At 40.5% G+C, this 20,609-nt stretch overlaps 1 long non-coding RNA gene across 1 annotated transcript in view; it reads right to left on the bottom strand.

Annotated features, from left to right (window-relative positions):
* Positions 1-683: 683 nt before the first annotated feature.
* LOC140707635 (uncharacterized) overlaps positions 684-20,609 on the bottom strand; it is a 41,483-nt gene continuing 21,557 nt past the window's right edge. The window contains exons 2-3 of the long non-coding RNA XR_012087797.2: positions 4,119-4,229; positions 684-2,153 (exon numbers count right to left, since the gene is read on the bottom strand). This is a non-coding gene — a long non-coding RNA (uncharacterized LOC140707635). The remainder of the gene's footprint in view (positions 2,154-4,118; positions 4,230-20,609) is intronic.

Below are 20,609 nucleotides of genomic sequence, written 5' to 3'. Positions count from 1 at the left end.
TTATAAACATCTAATTTGACTGCATAATAGATTACACATGTCACTACAATTATTTACATAGCTAAATCTGAGGTCACAGTTAGACTTGATATAGGAAATCACTATATCATTATAGGTTCCACATTAAAAAATCCTAATAATTTCACCATTGAGGAAAAGAGGTAATCAGAGTGAGACTATGGAAAGGCATATTGATCTCTTATGATGCATTTCAAGTTAGAATTGCCACCCCACCCCCATATTTTGATCAGGAGGAGTAAAAATTTATACATTTACATTGAAATGCTAATGTATCACATTCTGGTCTGTGGTTGATTGAGATGATGTCAGGATGGGGTACTATGCTCCTGACTCTGATCAGATCCTCCAAAGTGATGCTTTTTAGAAAAGAAATGCCATGTGTAGCTTTATTCTGAATTGATGGTTGATTAGACTAGTAATCAGATCCTGGGCTTATCAATTCCTCAAATGTAATTCTATCAAGTTCCTGCGTACATGGTAGACAGAAAAGAGCTGTTAGATGGGAACCCAAAAACCCACTGGATGCCTGGAAGTAGTTGCAACTGTTTTTTAAGCCTTGGCTTGATCCACAGCCATCCAGAGCCATGTGATATGGCTCAAAGTGCAGATGAAATGCAAGCATGAGTTCTCAACTGTCTTGATATGTGGATTGTACAAAAGTATTTCAGGGATTATACAGTTTATTTTATAAATTGCTTTTTAAAACAACTGTTTTCAATCAGCTACATAATCAACAGAGCTATGAAGAGTAGATTCTGTCTTTGATCAGTTTGTGGACATGCATTTCTTTTGTTTACAAAAAAAGGCCAACTGTTTTAAAAGAAATGTGTCTCTGCAATGTGAATTGAACGCTTTGAAGTCAAAATGAGTCTTGGTGGGAAGGAGATACATGTTGTATTCTTAGTGGATCCATCTCCTCCCCCCACTTTTCTCCGTTGTTTGGACAATGCCCCTCTTCTCTACATCTGTTCTTGCTAAATATTTCCGAATTCAAAACATGATACAGAGTCAACATGATTTGTACAGATTTTCAGAGCAGACAACTGATGCATCAGTTTGTATATCAGATTCTGCTGAATGACAAAGCAGGAACAATGCCAGTGTCTGTCCCTGTCTTGTGTGTGTTGACATTATCAAATACTTTCTAACCCAGTGGTTTAATATTTGGTGAGGGTCCTTCCACCTCATACTTAGGCTTCCAAAGTTAAAACTAGTTTTAATGAAGATGTGGAAGTATGGAATGTTCTTGCTAAAAGATCTACATTACATTATTTCACTGTTGCAGATGTTGGAATTTTTTAAATTATGTTGCTTAAGTGGAATACACAAGTTATTGGACAGTTTGTTTGTTTTTAAAATCTCAGTCTGGTACTGGTTTTCCTGGTAAATTTGATAGAGTGTCTAGTATCTTCTGCTAACTTTGGAGGAAAGTGAGCCATAAAGGTCCATATAAACTGAACAAGCAGGATACTAAGCATCTTTCTAGTCCAATAGTTCTCAAACCCGGCCCCCAAGGTGACATGGACTACAATTCTCTGAAACCTTGACGTTTTGATATGCTGGTTAACAATTCTGGGTCTTGCAGAAACATTGGGGGTCCTGACTTTGAGAACCATTGTTCTAAGAGAGAGAGAGATACAACATTAACTAGTAATTGTAATTAATAACTTGGTTTTGGCTCAGTAGTGATGTCAAATTACAGCATGCCAGTTCCATATAGACATGGGGGTGCATGAAATATGGTTGTCCCAAGTGTTGAATGGCAATTTTCAGCAAGGACTGATAGTTGCAGTCCAGCAGTATCTGGAGAACTACTGTACATCCATCCTGATGCAGACAGTCCATTGCCACATATCTGCCTACAATACATGTTCCATGGACTGAATAGTGATACCATCCTAGAAGATACAGGAACTTTCAACTCCTCAGCTGTGCTGCAAAGGATGCTTTCATTTCTTCCACTCCTGTTAAAATATAGGTACAATACTTGCCTTATCTTCCAGGGCAGTTCCAGTGGCTGGAGAATGGTATGTATGCAGTAACATTGAGGTGCTTGGTAGGGAGTGTACTCTGCTTCTTCATACCCTCCTTAGTTCACTTTCTCTAATGGTTCTAGCAGTTCTTCAAGACATCTGAAGAAGATGAGTTTTGTACAGAAATGTGATAGATTTATCTCATAGGGAGGAAATAATCTGTGTTAAAAAAAGGCTATAAATGTGTTGCTTTTACCTTAGTACATTGTATCTGTTGTTGAAAAGTGCTCCAGTACATAGTATGACTATTACAGTACAGTACTGTACGTTGCATCCATAGAGAAGCCAGAGATGTGCTTACATGTTGGAACACCAAATGCTTGTAGCTGTTTCCACAGTGAGCACCCCTCCAGGAAAACATATGCCCCTGTCAATCTTGCATATTTGAAGATGGGAGAAGTGGCGAGAACACTGTATTTCTTAAGAAAACAAGGAAGTGTGTTCTAGAAAATGAAATCCCTGAGGAATGCCATAGTCACCACCATTTTGTGAATGCTCAGAGAAAGTGAAATACTATGAAAGGAAAAGCAAGTAATTGCTGTTTGGTCTTAGCAGTCCCTGAGAGGTAGCCAAGGCAGAGAGAATCTAATAGACATCTAATAAACAAGATGACGTAGAATGAAATCTACACCTCCAACATTGTATTGGTGCTAAAGTAAAGACAAATGTAGTTTACTTCTGGCATTTTAAATCAGCAAAGTAAACTTTTGGCTTGCAAAGTTTCAACTATATAATATTAACATTAATTGAAATATTTAAGTCAAAATATATTACTTAAAGCCACTGGAATGATGGCTCGTTTAAAAGCCAGTTCAAATGAAGTTTTACAAAAACATTGACTAAAGTATAATTAGTTGAGTTAAATGTATTTGCGAAGACTTTCACGGCCGGGATCTAATGGTTGTTGTGGGTTTTTCGGGCTTCTTGGCCGTGTTCTGAAAGTGGTTCTTCCTAACGTTTCGCCAGTCTCTGTGGCCGGCATCTTCAGAGGACAGCAAACTGACAGTTTGCTGTCCTCTGAAGATGCCAGCCACAGAGACTGGCGAAACAGGAAGAACCACTTTCAGAATACGGCCAAGAAGCCCGAAAAACCCACAACAACCAGTTGATTTAAATGTTTAGCAATCTGTAGTTAAGTAAAACAGTTTTTAAAAATAAAACAAATGCATGTTTAATGTATTCTTGAAGGCTTTCACAGCCGGGAGCCAATGGTTGTTGTAGGTTTTGCGGTCTGTTTAGCTGTGTTCTGGAGGTTTTTCTCCAGAACACGGCCAAACACCCCGAAAAACCTACGACAACTACATACAGTACTTGTACATCTTTGCTTCTAATATGGCATAGAAGCAAAAATCCTTATGGAAACTTAATATCACTTTGAAATGTTGCAACCCTTACTACCCAAAGAAAAAGGCATAAAGGCCACAGCAGGGATCATGCAAGTTGGCCTCAGAAACATTATAAATCCTGGGATCCTTAATAAGTTTAGAGCAGTTTTCTCCCAACAGTGTCATCTTCCTCATGTCCAAGTACTTCCAGTGCATTTCTCAGATGTGTGTGGCAAAGACATGAACCTAAGTGGTGTTAATGGAAAAGGCTTGATGTCACATCTGTAATACAGAAAAGAGTACAATCAATTATTTGTGGTGGAGGAGTCATCCTCAAATAGTAAACGATCACTTGAAGCATTGGACGTGTTCTCATTGGAGAGATACTTGGTGTGCCTTGTTGCAGAATGTGGTGCAGGAATAAAAGTAATAGTAACTTCTCATCTCTTTCTCCAGCATCTCATACTTTGCTAAAAGCACATGATTGTTTTCAAAAGCCACACTAAGGATTGCAACAGACATAATTCAATTTGATCATCATGTCCTGCCACTGCTCACTGTTGGTTTTGTTTTGTTTTTCACTTTAAAGGGACTGTGCATGGCAGGGATCTTCTTGGCAGTGAAACTGTAATGCTGGAAGAGTATGTGTTTAATATTGTCCCATCTACTATTTTCCAGCTCTGAATCACAATTGCCTAAAGCTTCTCTCAGCCATTCAACAATAGAAAAGCCAACATACCTTATTTTTTCCCCCAGCTGTAAGGCCAATAGCAGTTTGGAGAACATATTTTCTGTGGGAAGTCGATCTTTTAACACTGCTGTTTTTATTAAAATCAGACCATCCTTGCACCTACAAAGTAAGAAGGGGAGAAATGGATCTTCTTTGCAAGATTTGTAGTTCTCATATTGTTTGCACTCGGAAGTAAGAGCTGCTCAGCTTATTAGAACTAGTAACTTTTCCAGATGGCTCAATCCAATAGTTACTCATTTCTATGTAGATTAGCAATACAGTACTATGAGCAATTACTTGAGTATTTTTTTACAGTTACCCAAATTAATTGGGTTTTTTTTATTTCTAGTGTCTCATAATCAAGGCTGTTAAATATAGCAGCAATATAACAATTATTGTAGTCTGTGACATCTTACTATTCTTTGATGACAGAACCATTCTGGCCTTGGCATGTCTGACAGCTTTTAAACAAACCATCATGATAATTCTATTGGAATAGATGTTATCCCACTAAAAAGGTTTCTGCATAGTTTAGGATTTAGAAAAGATAACTGAAGAAGGTGGGAATTACTGGGTTGTGTGAGTAGCACATTAAGAGGCTACATTTCAATGAGATTATATCAGTTTTAAATCTAGCCCAAGGGCCCGAGTTCTTTCAAGTCAGTGGGGTTTTCCCGGTACTTCAACCAAGGGATTGTCTGATAGGCAAAAATACAGCAGTAAATGAGCACAGGTAGGCATGGTTGATCTTGAAGTGGACTTGGGCCTGCTGATTTGCGTGTCTCCACTGCACTGCAAAAGCGACTTGTCCAGGAAATACATATATGTTCGTTCCTACCTGCAGCCTTGCTTCTGGAGGTCTGTCCCGCCCCTTCCATCCCCATTTTAAAACCAATTAAATTGTTATTTAAAGGCTACTAAACTGGGAGCCTTTGACAAGGAAACGAACTGCACAGCAAGCATTCTAGTGCTCAGCTCCACCCCTTTCATCGAAAGCTAGTTCTAAATAATAAAAATTCTCCTAAAAAGATTTGTTTTTTTTTAAAAAAGCATGAATACAGGGAGAAAGGCATGGGTTTCAGCAAATTCAGGCTTACATTGGTCAATTGGAAAAATAACCAAAAAACAGTAGTGAACCCAATGCCTTTCTCTCTGTGCAGATAAACCCAATGCAAAGTGTGAGTACATGAGAGGTAAGTCATAAACAAGCACAGTCTGTAACATGACACACTCCTGATCACAAACCACATTTGTTAATGGCATCAGCACTGGCTTCTAATTTCCTAGCTTTGTGGCATTTTTGGCAAGGGGGGAGAACCTTAATTCTGGTCTTCCACTGCCAGTTTCTTATCTCTGCATATGAAATATAGGTAGAACGCTGAAAGTCCATATACAGTATATCAGTATAGAAGCCCTCACAATGAAGTATAAAAGAATAATTCAGGACATGCAGACGATGGTACGGAGTTAACCACCCACAAAAGGATGTGAGAAAGCTCTAGACATGTTTAAAATGTCTTCATTGTGGCCTACTTTACAAATAGGCACCTTGTTTTCTAAAAATGCAACTTCCCAAATCATCCTGTTGTCATCTTTAGAAATTGGTGTTGTATCCATAAACAGAGGCAATTGCTTTGCAGTCAGGTAAATGTCATCACCATCACAATTACTATTATTGTTCTATCATTGCCCTGTTCTATTCTGCCTTGCCATCTTGTATTACTGTCTAGAATGCTTTGCTTTCTTAGGGGTCCATCTGCTCCCTGTTTCCTTCTGAAAAAATGTGGGCAACATGAAGCCCTCCTGATGACACTGGATTACAACTTCTTCTAGCTTTTCTCTGCATAGCCAGTAGTGAGGATTCAGGGGAGCTGTAATTAACACCTTTTGGAATACCACGTTGCCCATCCCTCCTTCTAAAAGTAGTAGTTCCCAACCTTGTGAGACCCAGGTGTTTTTAGACCGCAGTTCCCAGAAACCCCAGCCAACACAGCTGGTGGCAAAAGTTTGTGGGAACTGCAGTCAAAGAACATCTGGTTTATCCAAGGTTGGGAACCACTCCTTTAACAAATCATATTAGCTAACTAGTTTTATACATTTTACAACTAGTTTATACATTTTGCGCATTTGGAAACAATATTTATGGAGTATTTTCTGAACACTTACATAGTATGAGAATACAGTCAAGATGTTCTCTCACAGGCAGCTCCAAACAAATAATAATCTTAGTAGTGTAGAGCTGGAAGGGACCCTATGGATCCTTAAATCCAATCCCTGTCAAAGAGGCACTGTGGGGCAATCAAACTCCCAACCACCTAAACTACTGAGCTATCCAGCAGTTCATTGCCCATGGAAGGAGAAGGAGGAGAAATTAACTATGTCCTGGAAATCTATGGTGGTCCAGGCCAATCGTACCCATCCACCTGATATTTACCTATAGCTCTGCGATCCTGCCGCCTGTCATCTACCTCCTTTTTCTTAACTTTGTCCAAAAAAGCAGTCATCACACTCAATTCTAATGAAACTGGTTTATTATTTAACGCATCTTCATCAAATTTCAAGTCTTGTTTCTCATCATCCAAATTCTACAATAAATCATAAGTCTCAACGTTATTAAAACTGGGTATCTCTTCATGGTATGACAATGGGTAATAACTATTAACGCCGTGAGAGCACTTGGGTTTGGCACTCATCAACTCTGACATGTTCTTTGCCCACTTCAGTTTTGTAGATTGAATGTCAAACCTTCTTGGCGTTCCCCCTTTATCAAGCCATGCACTGTTCTCCATCAGGGTCTGAAGGGTCTGAGCCCACGGGATTTCTCTGGACTCACTATACATCACTGCCTTTCTCTTCTCTGTTCTTCCCTCTTTACCCACGCTTTGTACTCTTTCTTTTTGTTTTCTCTCCTCCATCTCCCCCCCAATAAGGTGACTTTCTATACATCTGTCATCTCCATTCCCTTTCAGCGTACTCACGGGGCACTTTGAATTCCACCCACTCTCCTGTCCAGGGGCCTTCTTGGATCAACTTTACAACCTCTTCTTTTTCCTCTACTTACTCCTTTCTTCCCCAACTTGCTTCTACCTCACCCCCTCCTTCCCCCTTTTTATCTTCCTCTTTCCCCACCTGATTTGCGCCCCCTTCAGTCTCTTCCTTTATTTCTATTTTACTTAATTCCCTTTCTATAACTCCCATCTCTTGCTCTTCTGTCTTTGTTTGAGAGTCGGACGGTACACTCTCCTGATCCTGGTTGAGGTGACTCTTCACCTCACAAGCTCTCACTGAAAAGTTTCCTTATGATTGAATACCTATGTCTGTCTATGTATTTGGCACTGACTGAGAGACATGTTGAAAGATTTTTCACCAAACTAGTATTAAAAAGCACATACACTCTACTAGGTGGCAAGAATAGCTAAACCACCTCCTTCCCCCCCCCCCACTGCCCCCAGCATGTGTAAGCTTGCAAGAGAATTGACTGCAGGACATGATCTGGATTGGGGAGAGCAGAGCTTTAAACTGCACTTGTCTACAAAATGTTTGCAACCACAACAGTCCTTTACCATTTTAAAAGATCAAAGCATCTACAGGATAATTATTTAGGATCATCAAAATTTGATAAAGTCAGCAAGCTTTGTAAGAGCTCTTCATCAGGATGATGTTAAAGAAAGCAAAAGGGATGGAAATTGTTCTGCGACATAAATGAAAAATACTATGTGGGCCTTGATGTAATTTCAGGGAAGCAGAAGAATTGCTTTAGAGAGTAAAATACATTTCCTTCATGACTCATGACATTGTATCTATGGTGTGGCATAGTGTCGGGTGTGGAAGGCAAGTCTATACTAGCAACAGAAATCCTAAAAGGAGATAACAGATTATCTTCACAGGTCTCCTGTTATGAACAGAATCCCAGTGAGAGACTTATAGACATAAACACAACTGGCAAGGATGTGATTTATAGTCTCAGAAGATTTAGCACCCTTTTAATAATATTTCATTCTTTTTTCCCCCTGGATATTCCTTTGATTTCCCTGTTTCTTAAGGAATGTCTAGAAGGAAATATTTCCAAGATCTATTTAGCAAACAAGCATGGATATAAAAGGTATAAAATAGCAAGCATATACCTGTGCATGTATTATATACATATAATGGATGAGTACATATTTCAAAATCTACTATCCATGTACCTAAACAGTATTCAGTCTAAAATGAGTAACTGAATAACAACCAACTTCATCTTCATAATTTAACTTAAAACTTAAAGAAGGCTAAAGAACTTTTGATATTCAAAAGACACATTGCTTAAATGTATGTTCTTAATGTCTAAACAGAAGAAAAATATAAACTCTCATACAAGTCACTTAAAAATCATTTCAAAACTACTTTATGTTAAACAATTGTCAGAATATAGAAAGATTATTGCATTAGACATTAGCATAGGCATTTCTGAAACACACCACATTGCATCATTCTATTATCTTACTGTCTACTAGCAGAGTTTTTCCCCCTCCCCCTCAATGAAAACAAGGCATGTGTCTCTCATAACACTGATCAAAATTTTTCCTGCATTTATAGCCTAGCAAGCCAAAACAACCAGCTTTATCTGCAAGGTCAGGATATCGCTAACACATGACATTCCTAGTACTGGATGCCACTGATACAAGACACCACTCTCTACTGCTCTTCAGAGGGATTGTATACTTTGAGCGGGGGGGGGGGCAGAAACAGAGGAATCAGAACTAGCAAGATGTGACTGCTACTACTGTTAATGGATTATATCAGGCAAAATCCAAAGAAGCAAAACAAAGACAAAATTTTTAAGAAAGAAAAATGTGTGACATCTTAAAGACTAATGTGCGACATCTTAAAGATGGATTCCAAAAGATCTGTATGGAGAATTAGTGCAGGGAAAGCACCCCAGAGGGAGACCCACAACTGTGATAAAAGGATATCTGCAAGTGGGATCTGTAGGCTTTAGGAATGGACCTCAACAGATGGGAAACCTTGACATCTGAGTGTTCAGCTTGGAGGCAGGCGGTGCAGCATGGCCTCTCCCAATTTGAAGAGACCCTTGTCCAGCAGGCCGAGCCAAAGAAGCAGTCCCGAAACCAGCAAAATCAGGGAGATGGACAGGGGACAGATTGTATTTGTTTTGAGTGTGGAAGGGATTGTCACTCTCGAATTGGCCTTCTCAGCCACACTAGACGCTGTTCGAAGACCTCTATTCAGAGCATGTTACCATAGTCTCTCGAGACTGAAGGATGCCGACATGGTTAAAGACTGACTATTATATTTAAATGAGTGTTTTCACGGACATGTCCACTTTGTCAGATATATAGAAACAGAATGAAATGTTGGATGAAATATCAGTTCCACAAATAGAAAATTCTAAATATTCATTTTCTGTCGCCCTGGAGGAATGTTTATAACAGAGACATAAATTATTGGATATAGATGTACCTTGAACTTAAGACTCCTACAGGCAATGAATATTTAGAATTTTCTGTTTGTGAAACAGATTTTTCATCCAACATTTCATTCTATTTCCATATGTCCAATGAAGTGGACGTCTCCACAAAAGCTCACATTAAAATATAATAGACTTTAAGGTACCACATGTTTTTGTCTTTTTGTTTCTCTTTTGTTTTGTTTCTTTGGATTTTGCCTAATATTCTTGCACAGACTAACACAGATATCTCTTCCAAAACTAAAACTATGAACTATGTTAGTGGATTAGACAATGATGAAATGCTTTAAAACTTTGCAAAGTAATCTATCAACACTTCATTAGTATTTCTTGTTGCTACTGTACCTGTTTTTGAACAAGCATTATTTATTTAATTATTAGTTGATTTATATCCCATCCTATACTTCAATTATTCTCAAAATAGCTTACAACAGGCTATAGTCATTTGTGTGTTCTCTCTCTCTCTCTCTCTGTGCACATATTCACTTAGCTCAGGTCTCCTCTAGCCGTGAACTTCCCAAATTGTCTGTGTGGGAATGATGGGAATTCCAGTCCATGCACAACACAGTTGGAGAGCATCTGGTTAGAAAAAAATTTCCATGTCTGAAGTCAAATCCAAAGGGTGCTTCTCCTCTGCTCACAGTCCTAGGGAATCAGCAAGACTGATAATGCTACACTTGCAGCCTGTTTAAAAGCAGGCTAGCAAGCAATGAAGTTAATGCTTGCCAGCCAAATCTTTAATGCTCCCAGTGTGACTACAAATAAAGAAAAGCAGCACTGAAAACGGAGGCAGCGCCAAGTGTTGGCAACAAAAACTGGATGTGGACAAAGTCCAGAAGAACTTGTCCAAACACTTACAGTCGCACAGCTGTCTGCAGCTGGCATGTTTCTTGTGAACAGCCTCCTCCTTTCTCCTGCAGCTGTCTCTGGGACTTAAGTCAGGCCAGCAGCTGTCTAAATTATGGCAGAATTCCCAAATAAGAATGCTCAATTTTACCAGAGCACATATATGTCCCAAGCCCAGCTTGGTGCCTTCACATTAGAGGCAACAGGACAGAATTCAGTAAACCTGGTAAATAAGAACATTTCTATCACTACCCTGGAGTTAAGAGGAAAGTTAACTCAATGTGTTTGTTCTGCAGATGGAAAAAAAAACAGGAATCATCTGCATTCAGAAGTGTAAATACTGTGTCTGAGAAGATACTTGCCCCCAGAATCTGTTCTTCCATTTTAAACATCATTCTACTTATGGAGCCTCTGGCCAATGTCCATTAATTCCCAGGAGGGACTCAATCTGGATATACCGTTGTGCAACATGCCATTATACAGAGACCCTTGTCCAGCAAGCCGAGGCAAAGAAGCAGTCCCGAAACCAGCAAAATCAGGGAGCTGGACAGGGGACAGATTTTATTTGTCTTCAGTGTGGAAGGGATTGCCACTTTCGAATTGGCCACCTCAGCCACACTAGACACTGTTCCAGAACCTTTATTCAGAGCACATTACCATAGTCTCTCAAGACTGAAGGATGCCTAATCTAATCAAAGCCTGCAAAGCAAAATTGGATATAGTGGGTGCTGTGTTTTACAGAGGACATGACTGCTTCTGAATCTAGTAGAACTTACTCCTAAGGAAAACATACATGGAATGGTAGTGTTCAAGGGGTTAATACTAAAAGGAACTGGCTGATTATGCACAGAGCAGCAATGTTGTGCCTAAGTAGCATAACAATTACAGGCTGTTATATTCATTTTGGGAAAGGTAGTGGGGCAGTGGGTGGCTGTAGTGTAACAGAATCTTCTAACCTTTATTTTGCTGGATGAATATCATAGACGTTGAAAAAGTGACAGGAAAACAGCACCTCTTGCAAAACATGGGTGTGCAAGAGCCTGCCAAAGGAATATGAAACTATGACTCAGCAGTCACTGAGCAGTGTCAGCTGCTCCACAGCTTGCTACTGGTTGCTATTAACTTTTTTTTAAAGCTTCACAGGGAAAGTAATATTACCCTTGATTCACAGTGATGATCAAAAGCAATCTCTGCTGCTCATCTCATCAGTCATCTCATTGGAGAGATGCCCCAAAGAGCTTTCCTACTTATAACTTGTCTTCTTTATTGTGCTTGCAATCAATATTAGTTCAACAGGAATGGGGTGGATGGTTTGTTAAGAGCAGAAGCTGCTTCATAACAGCTGTTTGACAACAGATTCTACAGAGATGCACTTCTCCTGCCCAAAAGATAAAGTGCATGTTCAATGTACCAGTGATTTTCTGCTCAGAGCACATTAGGCTGCAAAATTAATCTACAAGTTTGGCTGTGTTCCACTATAGACAGAAGCCACACAAATGAAGGAAAATCAAGATACCATGTTTCTACTCCATGCAGTCCTTTGTTGTTCTTGTTGTTTAGTCATTTAGTCATGACCGACTCTTCGTGACCCCACGGACAGAGCATGCCAGACCCTCCTGTCTTCCACTGCCTCATGGAGTTGGGTCAAAATCATTTTGGTAGCTTCAATGACACTGTCCAACTATCTCGTCTTCTGTCGTCCCCTTCTCCTCTTTCCTTCACACTTTCCCAACATTAGGGTTTTTTCCAGGGAGTCTTCTCTTCTCCTGAGATGGCCAAAGTATTGGAGCCTCAGCTTCAGGATCTGTCCTTCCAGTGATCACTCAGGGTTAATTTCCTTCAGAATGGATAGGTCTGATCTCCCTGCAGTCCAGAGGACTCTCAAGAGTCTCCTCCAGCACCACAATTCAAAAGCATCAATTCTTCGGTGGTCAGCCTTCTTTATGGTCCAGCTCCCACTTCCATACATCGTTACTGGAAAAACCATAGCTTTGACTATGCGGACCTTTGTTGGCAAGGTGATGTCTCTGCTTTTTAAGATGCTGTCGAGGTTTATCATCGCTTTCCGAAGAAGAAGAAGGTGTCTTTTAATTTCATGGCTGCTGTCACTATCTGCAGTGATCATGGAGCCTAAGAAGGTAAAATCTGTCACTGCCTCCATATCTTCCCCTTCAATTTGCCAGGAGGTGATGGAACCAGTGGCTATGATCTTGGGGTTTTTTTAATGTTGAGCTTCAGACCATTTTTTTCACTCTCCTCTTTCACCCTCATTACAAGATTCCTTAATTGCTCCTCACTTTCTGCCATCAGAGTGGTATCATCTGCATATCTGAGGTTGTTGAGATTTCTTCCGGCAATCTTAATTCTGGCTTGGGATTCATCCAGTCCTACCTTTCACATGATGTATTCTGCATATAAGTTAAATAAGCAGGGAGACAATATACAGCCTTGTTGTACTCCTTTCCCAATTTTGAACCCATCAGTTGTTCCATATCCAGTTCTAACTGTCCCACATATAGATTTCTCTGGAGATAGATAAGGTGGTCAGGCACTCCCATTTCTTTAACAACTTGCCATAGTTTGCTGAGGTCCACACAGTCAAAGGCTTTTGCGCAGTCAATGAAGCAGAAATAGATGTTTTTCTGGAACTCTCTGGCTTTCTCCATACTCCAGAGCATGTTAGCAATTTGGTCTCTAGTTCCTCTGCCCCTTCAACATCCAGCTTGTACTTCTGGGAATTCTTGGTCCACATACTGCTGAAGCCTACATTGTAGGATTTTGAGCATAACCTTGCTAGCCTGTGAAATAAGTGCAATTGTATGGTAGTTGGAGCATTCTTTGTCACTGCTCTTCTTTGGGATTGGGTGATCTTTACCAGTCCTCTGGCCACTGTTGATTTTTCCAAACTTGCTGGCATATTGAGTGTAGCTCCTTAACAGCCTCATCTTTTAAGATTTTCAATAGTTTGACTGGAATGCCATCACCTCCATTGGCCTTGTTGCTAGCCATGCTTTCTAAGGCCCACTTGATTTCACTCTCCAGGATGTCTGGCCCAAGATCAGGAACCACACTACTGTATCTGGGTTGTCCGGAGCATCCAGATCTTTCTGGTATAATTCCTCTGTGTATTCTTGCCACCTCTTGATGTCTTCTGCTTCTATGAGGTTCTGTTGGACATCTTCTGACCTGAGGGGCTCATCTTCCAGTGTCATATCTTTTAGCCTTTTGTTTCTGTCCATGTAGTTTTCTTGGCAAAGATACTGGAGTGGCTTGCCTGTTCCTGCTCCAGGTGGATCGCATTTATTCAGAACTCCCCACCATGACCTGACCATCTTGGGTGTCCCTGCATGGCATAGCCCATAGCTTCTCTGAATTACTGAAGCCCCTTTGCCATGACAAGGCAGCAATCTGTGAAGTGGTGTGAGTGGTGCTTCCTAATCTTGTAATGCAGGGCAGGACAGCATTTGGTCCCACAGATGCTTTGATTACAATTCCTATGTTCCCTTAACTGGATGTAACTGCCGTGAATCATTAGCCAAAACATCTGGATGGCCAACCCACCCTAACTTGTTGTAATTAATGTTTGGAAATTATTTCTGCAGCCATAGTCATATGTATTCAGAAGTACCACCCACCGATTTCACTGATACTAAAATCCAGTTAACACAGCAATCCTTAAATGAGGCACCATAGAATATAGCTCTGTCTGGGGGTGGAAAAATTTGAGGGCCCATTTCACCAGACTTATTTGAGAATGAAGACATTATCTCAGCAGTTTCTCAAATTTGGGGCTCACCTTTAGTAGCATCTATAGTACAACTGTATTCTTTTCCCCTGATTTATTTTTTGACTTTTTCACTGTGACTGCAAATACGTAGCTATAAAGGCAGCTATGATCACCACCATTCCTACTCCAGTCCTCTGAAGATGCCGGCCACAGAGACTGGCGAAACGTCAGGAAGAACAACCTTCAGAACATGGCCAAAGAGCTCGAAAAATCCACAGCAACCATTAGATCCTGTCACTGAAAGCCTTCGTGAATACACCACCATTTACGTAGCTTCTTCCACATTTGTTTGTTTATAATTCTGTTACACAATGGCCAAAATCTTGTTGCTTAGCATAGTATATCACACTAGTGTGGGCCCATTGAATCAGTGGGAATTCAGTGAGTCAACATGAGGAAGTTCCACTGATTCAAGTGGGACTTAGTATGCTAAAATAAGTTACAACTTGAGTAGACTCCATAAATTAATAGAATTTATGGTGGAATTGACTCACCAAGTCCCTATTGATTCAATGGCATGGACCACCAGCTTATACAGCTTTAAAATGGTATGAAGTGATGGCTTAGAAGAGAAGCTTGTCTAAGTGAGATGTAAATGCTTAGAATTGCAGCCTCAGTGATGGCACAGGATCTAGGCAGCTTCTAGAGTTATTAATTTCCTGTAAGGAAATCAGAGTTAATAACAATGTTATGGCAAGAGCAGCTAAATCAAGGCGCTTCCCAAACACGGAAAAATGCTGAGTCTGGACTCAGAAATGATTAAGATGTAATTTGCATGGCACTGTTAGTGAAGTAATTCATGTTAGAGCTGTCCCGTGCTATTTCCTTCTACTGTAGTTAGTGAAGAACTGGTTGGCAGCAATATGAACTACCTGTGATACAACCAAAATAATTACAGGCTTCTACACCCAGACAATGCTCACAGAATTTCTGGGTGAGTATTATTATTTTTCTTTCACTGGATGCCTAGCTAGCCCAAAAGATGACATCACAGTCTATAATTACCAGCTACTCCATAATTAGTAGCCTGCATGACTCCTTTGCCTGGAGACCTTTACCTCGGTACATATTCTGGTTTCCTACAAGGTTGCAGAAAATACTAGTACTTATACAACTGTGGTCTGTTCAATAACCCTGTGGAAACAATTCAGTTATTATTCACCTGCTTCTCGAGACCACAGTTCTCTTACACAAAACTATAACGATTTTTAAAAAGAAACCTGTGTAATGACAAGAATTAGCTGTAACATAAGCTTCCTAGCTTTGTTGTGCTGGTTAAACAGGTGCAATTAAAGCCAATACCTTCACCTTGACTGAGTCTTAAACAAGAACTTGGAGGTAAGGACTGATAAACAAATGGTACCTTGTAATTAATTAATAGTGAACAGAGTGACAGACTAGGACTCTGGAGAGCTAAGCTTCAAATCCCCACTTGGGCATGGAAACTCTGGGAAACTGGAACTGGTAAAACCGCTCCTTAAATATCTCACTTACCTTAAATATCTCACTTACCCCTACTAACTTCATCTTTCTTCCTCCTTGATGTAATCTCATTAATGAATGTAACTCACACATTATCTGACACAATTATCTTTGGTAATATATTTTGATTCAACTGCCAATTAATGGAGAGTTTGTATGAGAAAAATTAAGAGCTGTAGCTCTTAGTTAAGGAATAGCCAGAGCTCAGGAATATTTTTTTTTTGTACCACACATAGCCAGAATTCTATAGCTAGCATAGCTTCTGGGCGTTATGTGACAATGGAACTTGCGCTCTAACAACATCTAGACAACTACACATTCCCCACGCTAATACAGCATGGATTATGAATAAGAAGACAATAATGCTGGGCAAAATGGAAGGTAGCAGGAAAAGAGGAAGACCAAATAGCAGATGAATTGACTCCCCAAAATGAAGCCACAGGCTTAAGTTTAAAGGGCTGTTCAGAACAGGGCATTTTGAAGATTGCTCATTCATGGGGTTGCCATATGTGTTGTCTCCAATGCATTTTTGGTTTCACCTGACAAGACAAAGTTCTAAATAGATTAGTCCTAAAATGACCTGGAATTTTTAGCATGTATACATTACTGAAACAGCGACCTCTATGTTGGCTCAGGCATATTGTGAGAATGGCTGATGGTCAGATTCCAAAAGATCTCCTGTATAGAAAGTTAGTGCAGGGAAAGCACCCCAGAGGGAGACCACAGCTGCAATACAAGGACATCTGCAAGTGGGATCTGAAGGCCTTAGGAATGGACCTCAACACATGGGAAAACATGACATCTGAGCATTCAGTCTGGAGGCAGGTGGTGCACCATAGCCTCTCCCAATTTGAAGAGACCCTTGTCCAGCAGGCCGAGGCAAAGAGGCAGTCCCAAAACCAGCAAAATCAGGGAGCTGCACAGGGGACAGATTGTATTTGTCTTCTGTGTGGAAGGGATGGTCACTCTTGAATTGGCCTTTTGCTTGCAGCCATTTCATGTATGATGCTTGTCCTAACAACATGTACATAAGGTGCACAAACACCAGATTTGAGATGCAGTATGTGCATTACACTATATGAAGAGAGGGGTCAAATACCTACTGTGACCATTCGTGTCTTGAGAATTTCCAGGCTGATCATGGAAGGGTAACAAGCTTTTGTGGTTAGTGTGATAGTTTATCTTCTCCATTTGACAGAGGGAAAGGGGTGCCTAAGAAGTGAACCTAGCCTCAGCAACACTTTTCAAGGCTGCCCATCTCACAAAAGTGATTCAAAACACTGGATGGTAAATACCATGATCACCCATCATCAGTCTCTTTTTTGCCCATTCCACCAACCTCTTGCCAGACCTGACACATTTAACATTTAGCAGAAACTAACTTCACTAGCAACCCTTCCAACACTCACAGCTGTTATAGATTATAGGCTTTTTGTCTTCTTTAACTTTGCCAAGGAGCTTACTACGAGAATAGTAGTCTCAGCAGTCCTCCCTTGAACACATAGTTTGGCCTTCCCGGAGTTAAAAAAAAGATCACTTTAGATTAGTGATTCCCAACCTTGGGTAACCCAGGTGTTTGTGGACTGCAACTCCCAGAAGCCCCAGCCAGCACAGCAGGTGGTGAAGATTTCAAGGAATTTCAGTCTAAGAACACCTGGCTTACCCAACGTTGGGAACCATTGCTCTGGATGCATCTTTAGAAGAGAGAAGTGAAGTTTACTTATAGTTATCAGATGTTATCTATCGGAAGAAAAAGGACAAATATAGAATTCATGCTACAAAGTCCATTTTTTGCTTCTGCAAAGGTGATCAGGGAAGAAGGCGGGTAAACAACAACAACAAAAATAGGAAGAAGAGGCATGACCTATGATGGAGGCAGGAAAATCTTTATGAAACAAATAAGTGGCAAGTAGCAAGCAAAAATAGGGTATACTCCCTTCCACTGCCCCTCGGAATTAAGGCAGGCAAGACTGCAACTTTGCCAACAAAGATCAGACAGAAACAGACCAGATATAAGGAAGACAAATATTGGTTTGTCTAGTTTTCTGCAGGACCAATTATGGCTAAAACACCAAGCCATGGTCAACATAAACTATGACTTGTCTTACAGTAATGTGGAAAGGTGTTTTAGTCGTTCATTCGTTCGTTTAGTCGTTTAGTCGTGTCCGACTCTTCGTGACCCCATGGACCAGAGCACGCCAGGCCCTCCTATCTTCCACTGCCTCCCGGAGTTGTGTCAAATTCATGTTGGTTACTTCGCAGACACTGTCCAGCCATCTCATCCTCGGTCGTCCCCTTCTCCTCTTGCCGTCACACTTTCCTAACATCAAGGTTTTTTCCAAGGAGTCTTCTCTTCTCATCAGATGGCCAAAGTACTGGAGCCTTAGCTTCAGGATCTATCCTTCCAGTGAGCACTCAGGGTTGATTTCCTTTAGAACTGATAGGTTTGTTCTCCTTGCAGTCCAGGGGATTCTCAAGAGCCTCCTCCAGCACCACAATTCAAACGCATCAATTCTTCGGCGGTCTGCTTTCTTTATGGTCCAGCTCTCACTTCCATACATCACGACAGGAAAAACCATAGCTTTGACTATTCGGACTTTTGTTGGCAAGGTGATGCTCTGCTTTTTAAGATGCTGTCAAGATTTGTCATCGCTTTCCTCCCAAGAAGCAGGCGTCTTTTAATTTCGTGGCTGCTATCTCCATCTGCAGTGATCATGGAGCCCAGGAAAATAAAATCTGTCACTTCCTCCATGTCTTCCCCTTCTATTTCCCAGGAGGTGATGGGACCAGTGGCCATGATCTTAGTTTTTTTTTCTGTTTAATCTGTTCACCTGTAAGCAATGAAACCTTTTATTCTTTCTCCTACTAATGTCTCGGAGTGAGTTGTTGAAACTCTAAGTGACACTCTCCTCTTTCACTCTTTCACTCTCATTACAAGAGAGTGAGTGTTTTAGTCACTGATTATCTAATTCCTGTAATTCAGCTCTATGAGACTTACTGGGAATGTAATGCATTGTATTACAATGCTACAGGAACAGTTTTTGGATAATATATCTTTTAGAAACCCAGTGTATTATTAATTTATCCAAAGATCTCCCTCAGTTCATTGTAATACAGTAATGACAATCCAGCTGCTATGACCATATGAACCAAAACATGTCCCCAGCCAATTTGTTCGACACAGCTACTTCATATACAAAACTATGCAATCAGAGTTCACCAGAAGTTCAAGACTGGATGAGGTCAAAAATACTGCTTCTTCAGAGACCTGCAGACTGATCTGTATTTAAAATCCTGACTAAATATTTTAATTGAGGGCACTGAAAAACTATAGTTCTTCTCCATCACTACTGGGTTTGAGCATCATCATCATAAGATACGAATAAAACTGGAGTAGATCAAGTAGTAATGCTACAAAACAAGAGAAAGGAGAGCCTGTTTTCTTTAACTACTAGATAGTTCAGTAGATTAGGTCTCTGGCTGCAGAACCAGAGATTGCGAGTTCAAATCACTGTGCCTCCTTGAGAGAGTCTGGACTTGATGATCTATAAGGTCCCTTCCGGTCAGAGGTTATTATTATTATTATTAGCCATGGCCATAGTTGTTACCTATGAGTCTTGTGGTCCTGCACTGTCTTGACATAACAACTTCCAGGATTGTTGCCTTAAGAGCCACACTTTCAACAAACACGAGTAATTCTAGATGTTATTGAATACTCTGTATGTGCCACATCAGCTTCCAATATGTTTTCATGCTATCATGGGACCCGTTCATGTGAAATTTTCCTGAAAACACTCTTTGTTTCATATTTTAAAAACATGATAGCTAGTGTGATACGGCCATTAGAGTGCTTGACTGGAACTTGGGAGTCATTGGTGTTGGTCTCTGTCCGTCCATTAAATTCACTTGATGCCGCCAGTATTGGCCACTTCATATCTTATAAGAGCACAAACCTGTCTGTGTCCTATATACCAGTGGTCCCCAACGTTGGGCCTCCAGATGTTCTTGGCTTCAACTCCCAGAAATCCTGGCCAGCAGAGGTGGTGGTGAAGGCTTCTGGGAGTTGTAGTCCAAGAACATCTGGAGGCCCAAGGTTGGGGACCACTGCTATATATGGTCTAGCAATGTACATGTGCAGCATTTGGATAAACATTAGGGCTGTGAACTAACTTCATATGAAAGCTGACCTACAGGTCAGATGGGCTCTATTTGTGTAGGATTTAGTTGTGCCCTGAATTAAAGCGAACAACTCCCAGCTGGTTGTGATGAAGATCAAGACCACACGAGATTCAATGGGGGAAAAGGGCATTCAGAGAATTAAAAATAAAAAAGATGTACTGAAAATCAGGGAAAGGAAAACTAGAAAATCAGAATACTATATAACGCAGATATGCAGATGATGATGTGATGTGAAATGACAGAGAGGTGAAGGAGCTGAGTTTTCCTGGAGCTAGGCTTCATCCTCCTATGAAGCCAAAGGACTTTCCAGGGCTTGTTTAGTTTAACTTTGCTTGATGTCTGAGTATGCATTTTGAGACTGTATTGGATGTTTCTTGTTAGGGTTTGAGTGATTAGACAGGCTCCAGTCAAGTCTAGGGCTCTGTCTTTCTGTTGTAAAGTTTTGGATTGTTGGTTACATTCCTCTAGCTGCACAGTAAAAGTGCAGGGATTCACAGAGCAGAATAGTTTCAAGTTCTCCAGAGTAGCCCACCCCTTTTTCTCATCAATTGTCACTTAGAGTCTCAACAACTCACTCCAAGACATTAGTAGGAGAAAGAATAAAAGGTTTCATTGCTTACAGTTGAACAGATTAAACAGAAAACTGACAAACATGACTGCTTTCAGCAAACAGACTTCAACAGACTTAGGAGAGGGGAAAAAGCACTGAGCAGAGAGATGGGTCGGTCTTTGAATTCAG

The sequence above is a fragment of the Pogona vitticeps genome, chromosome 5, assembly GCF_051106095.1.
Source record: "Pogona vitticeps strain Pit_001003342236 chromosome 5, PviZW2.1, whole genome shotgun sequence".
Lineage (NCBI taxonomy): Eukaryota > Metazoa > Chordata > Lepidosauria > Squamata > Agamidae > Pogona > Pogona vitticeps.
Note: the sequence above shows the minus strand (reverse complement) of the source record. Positions and strands in the feature narration are given on the sequence as shown.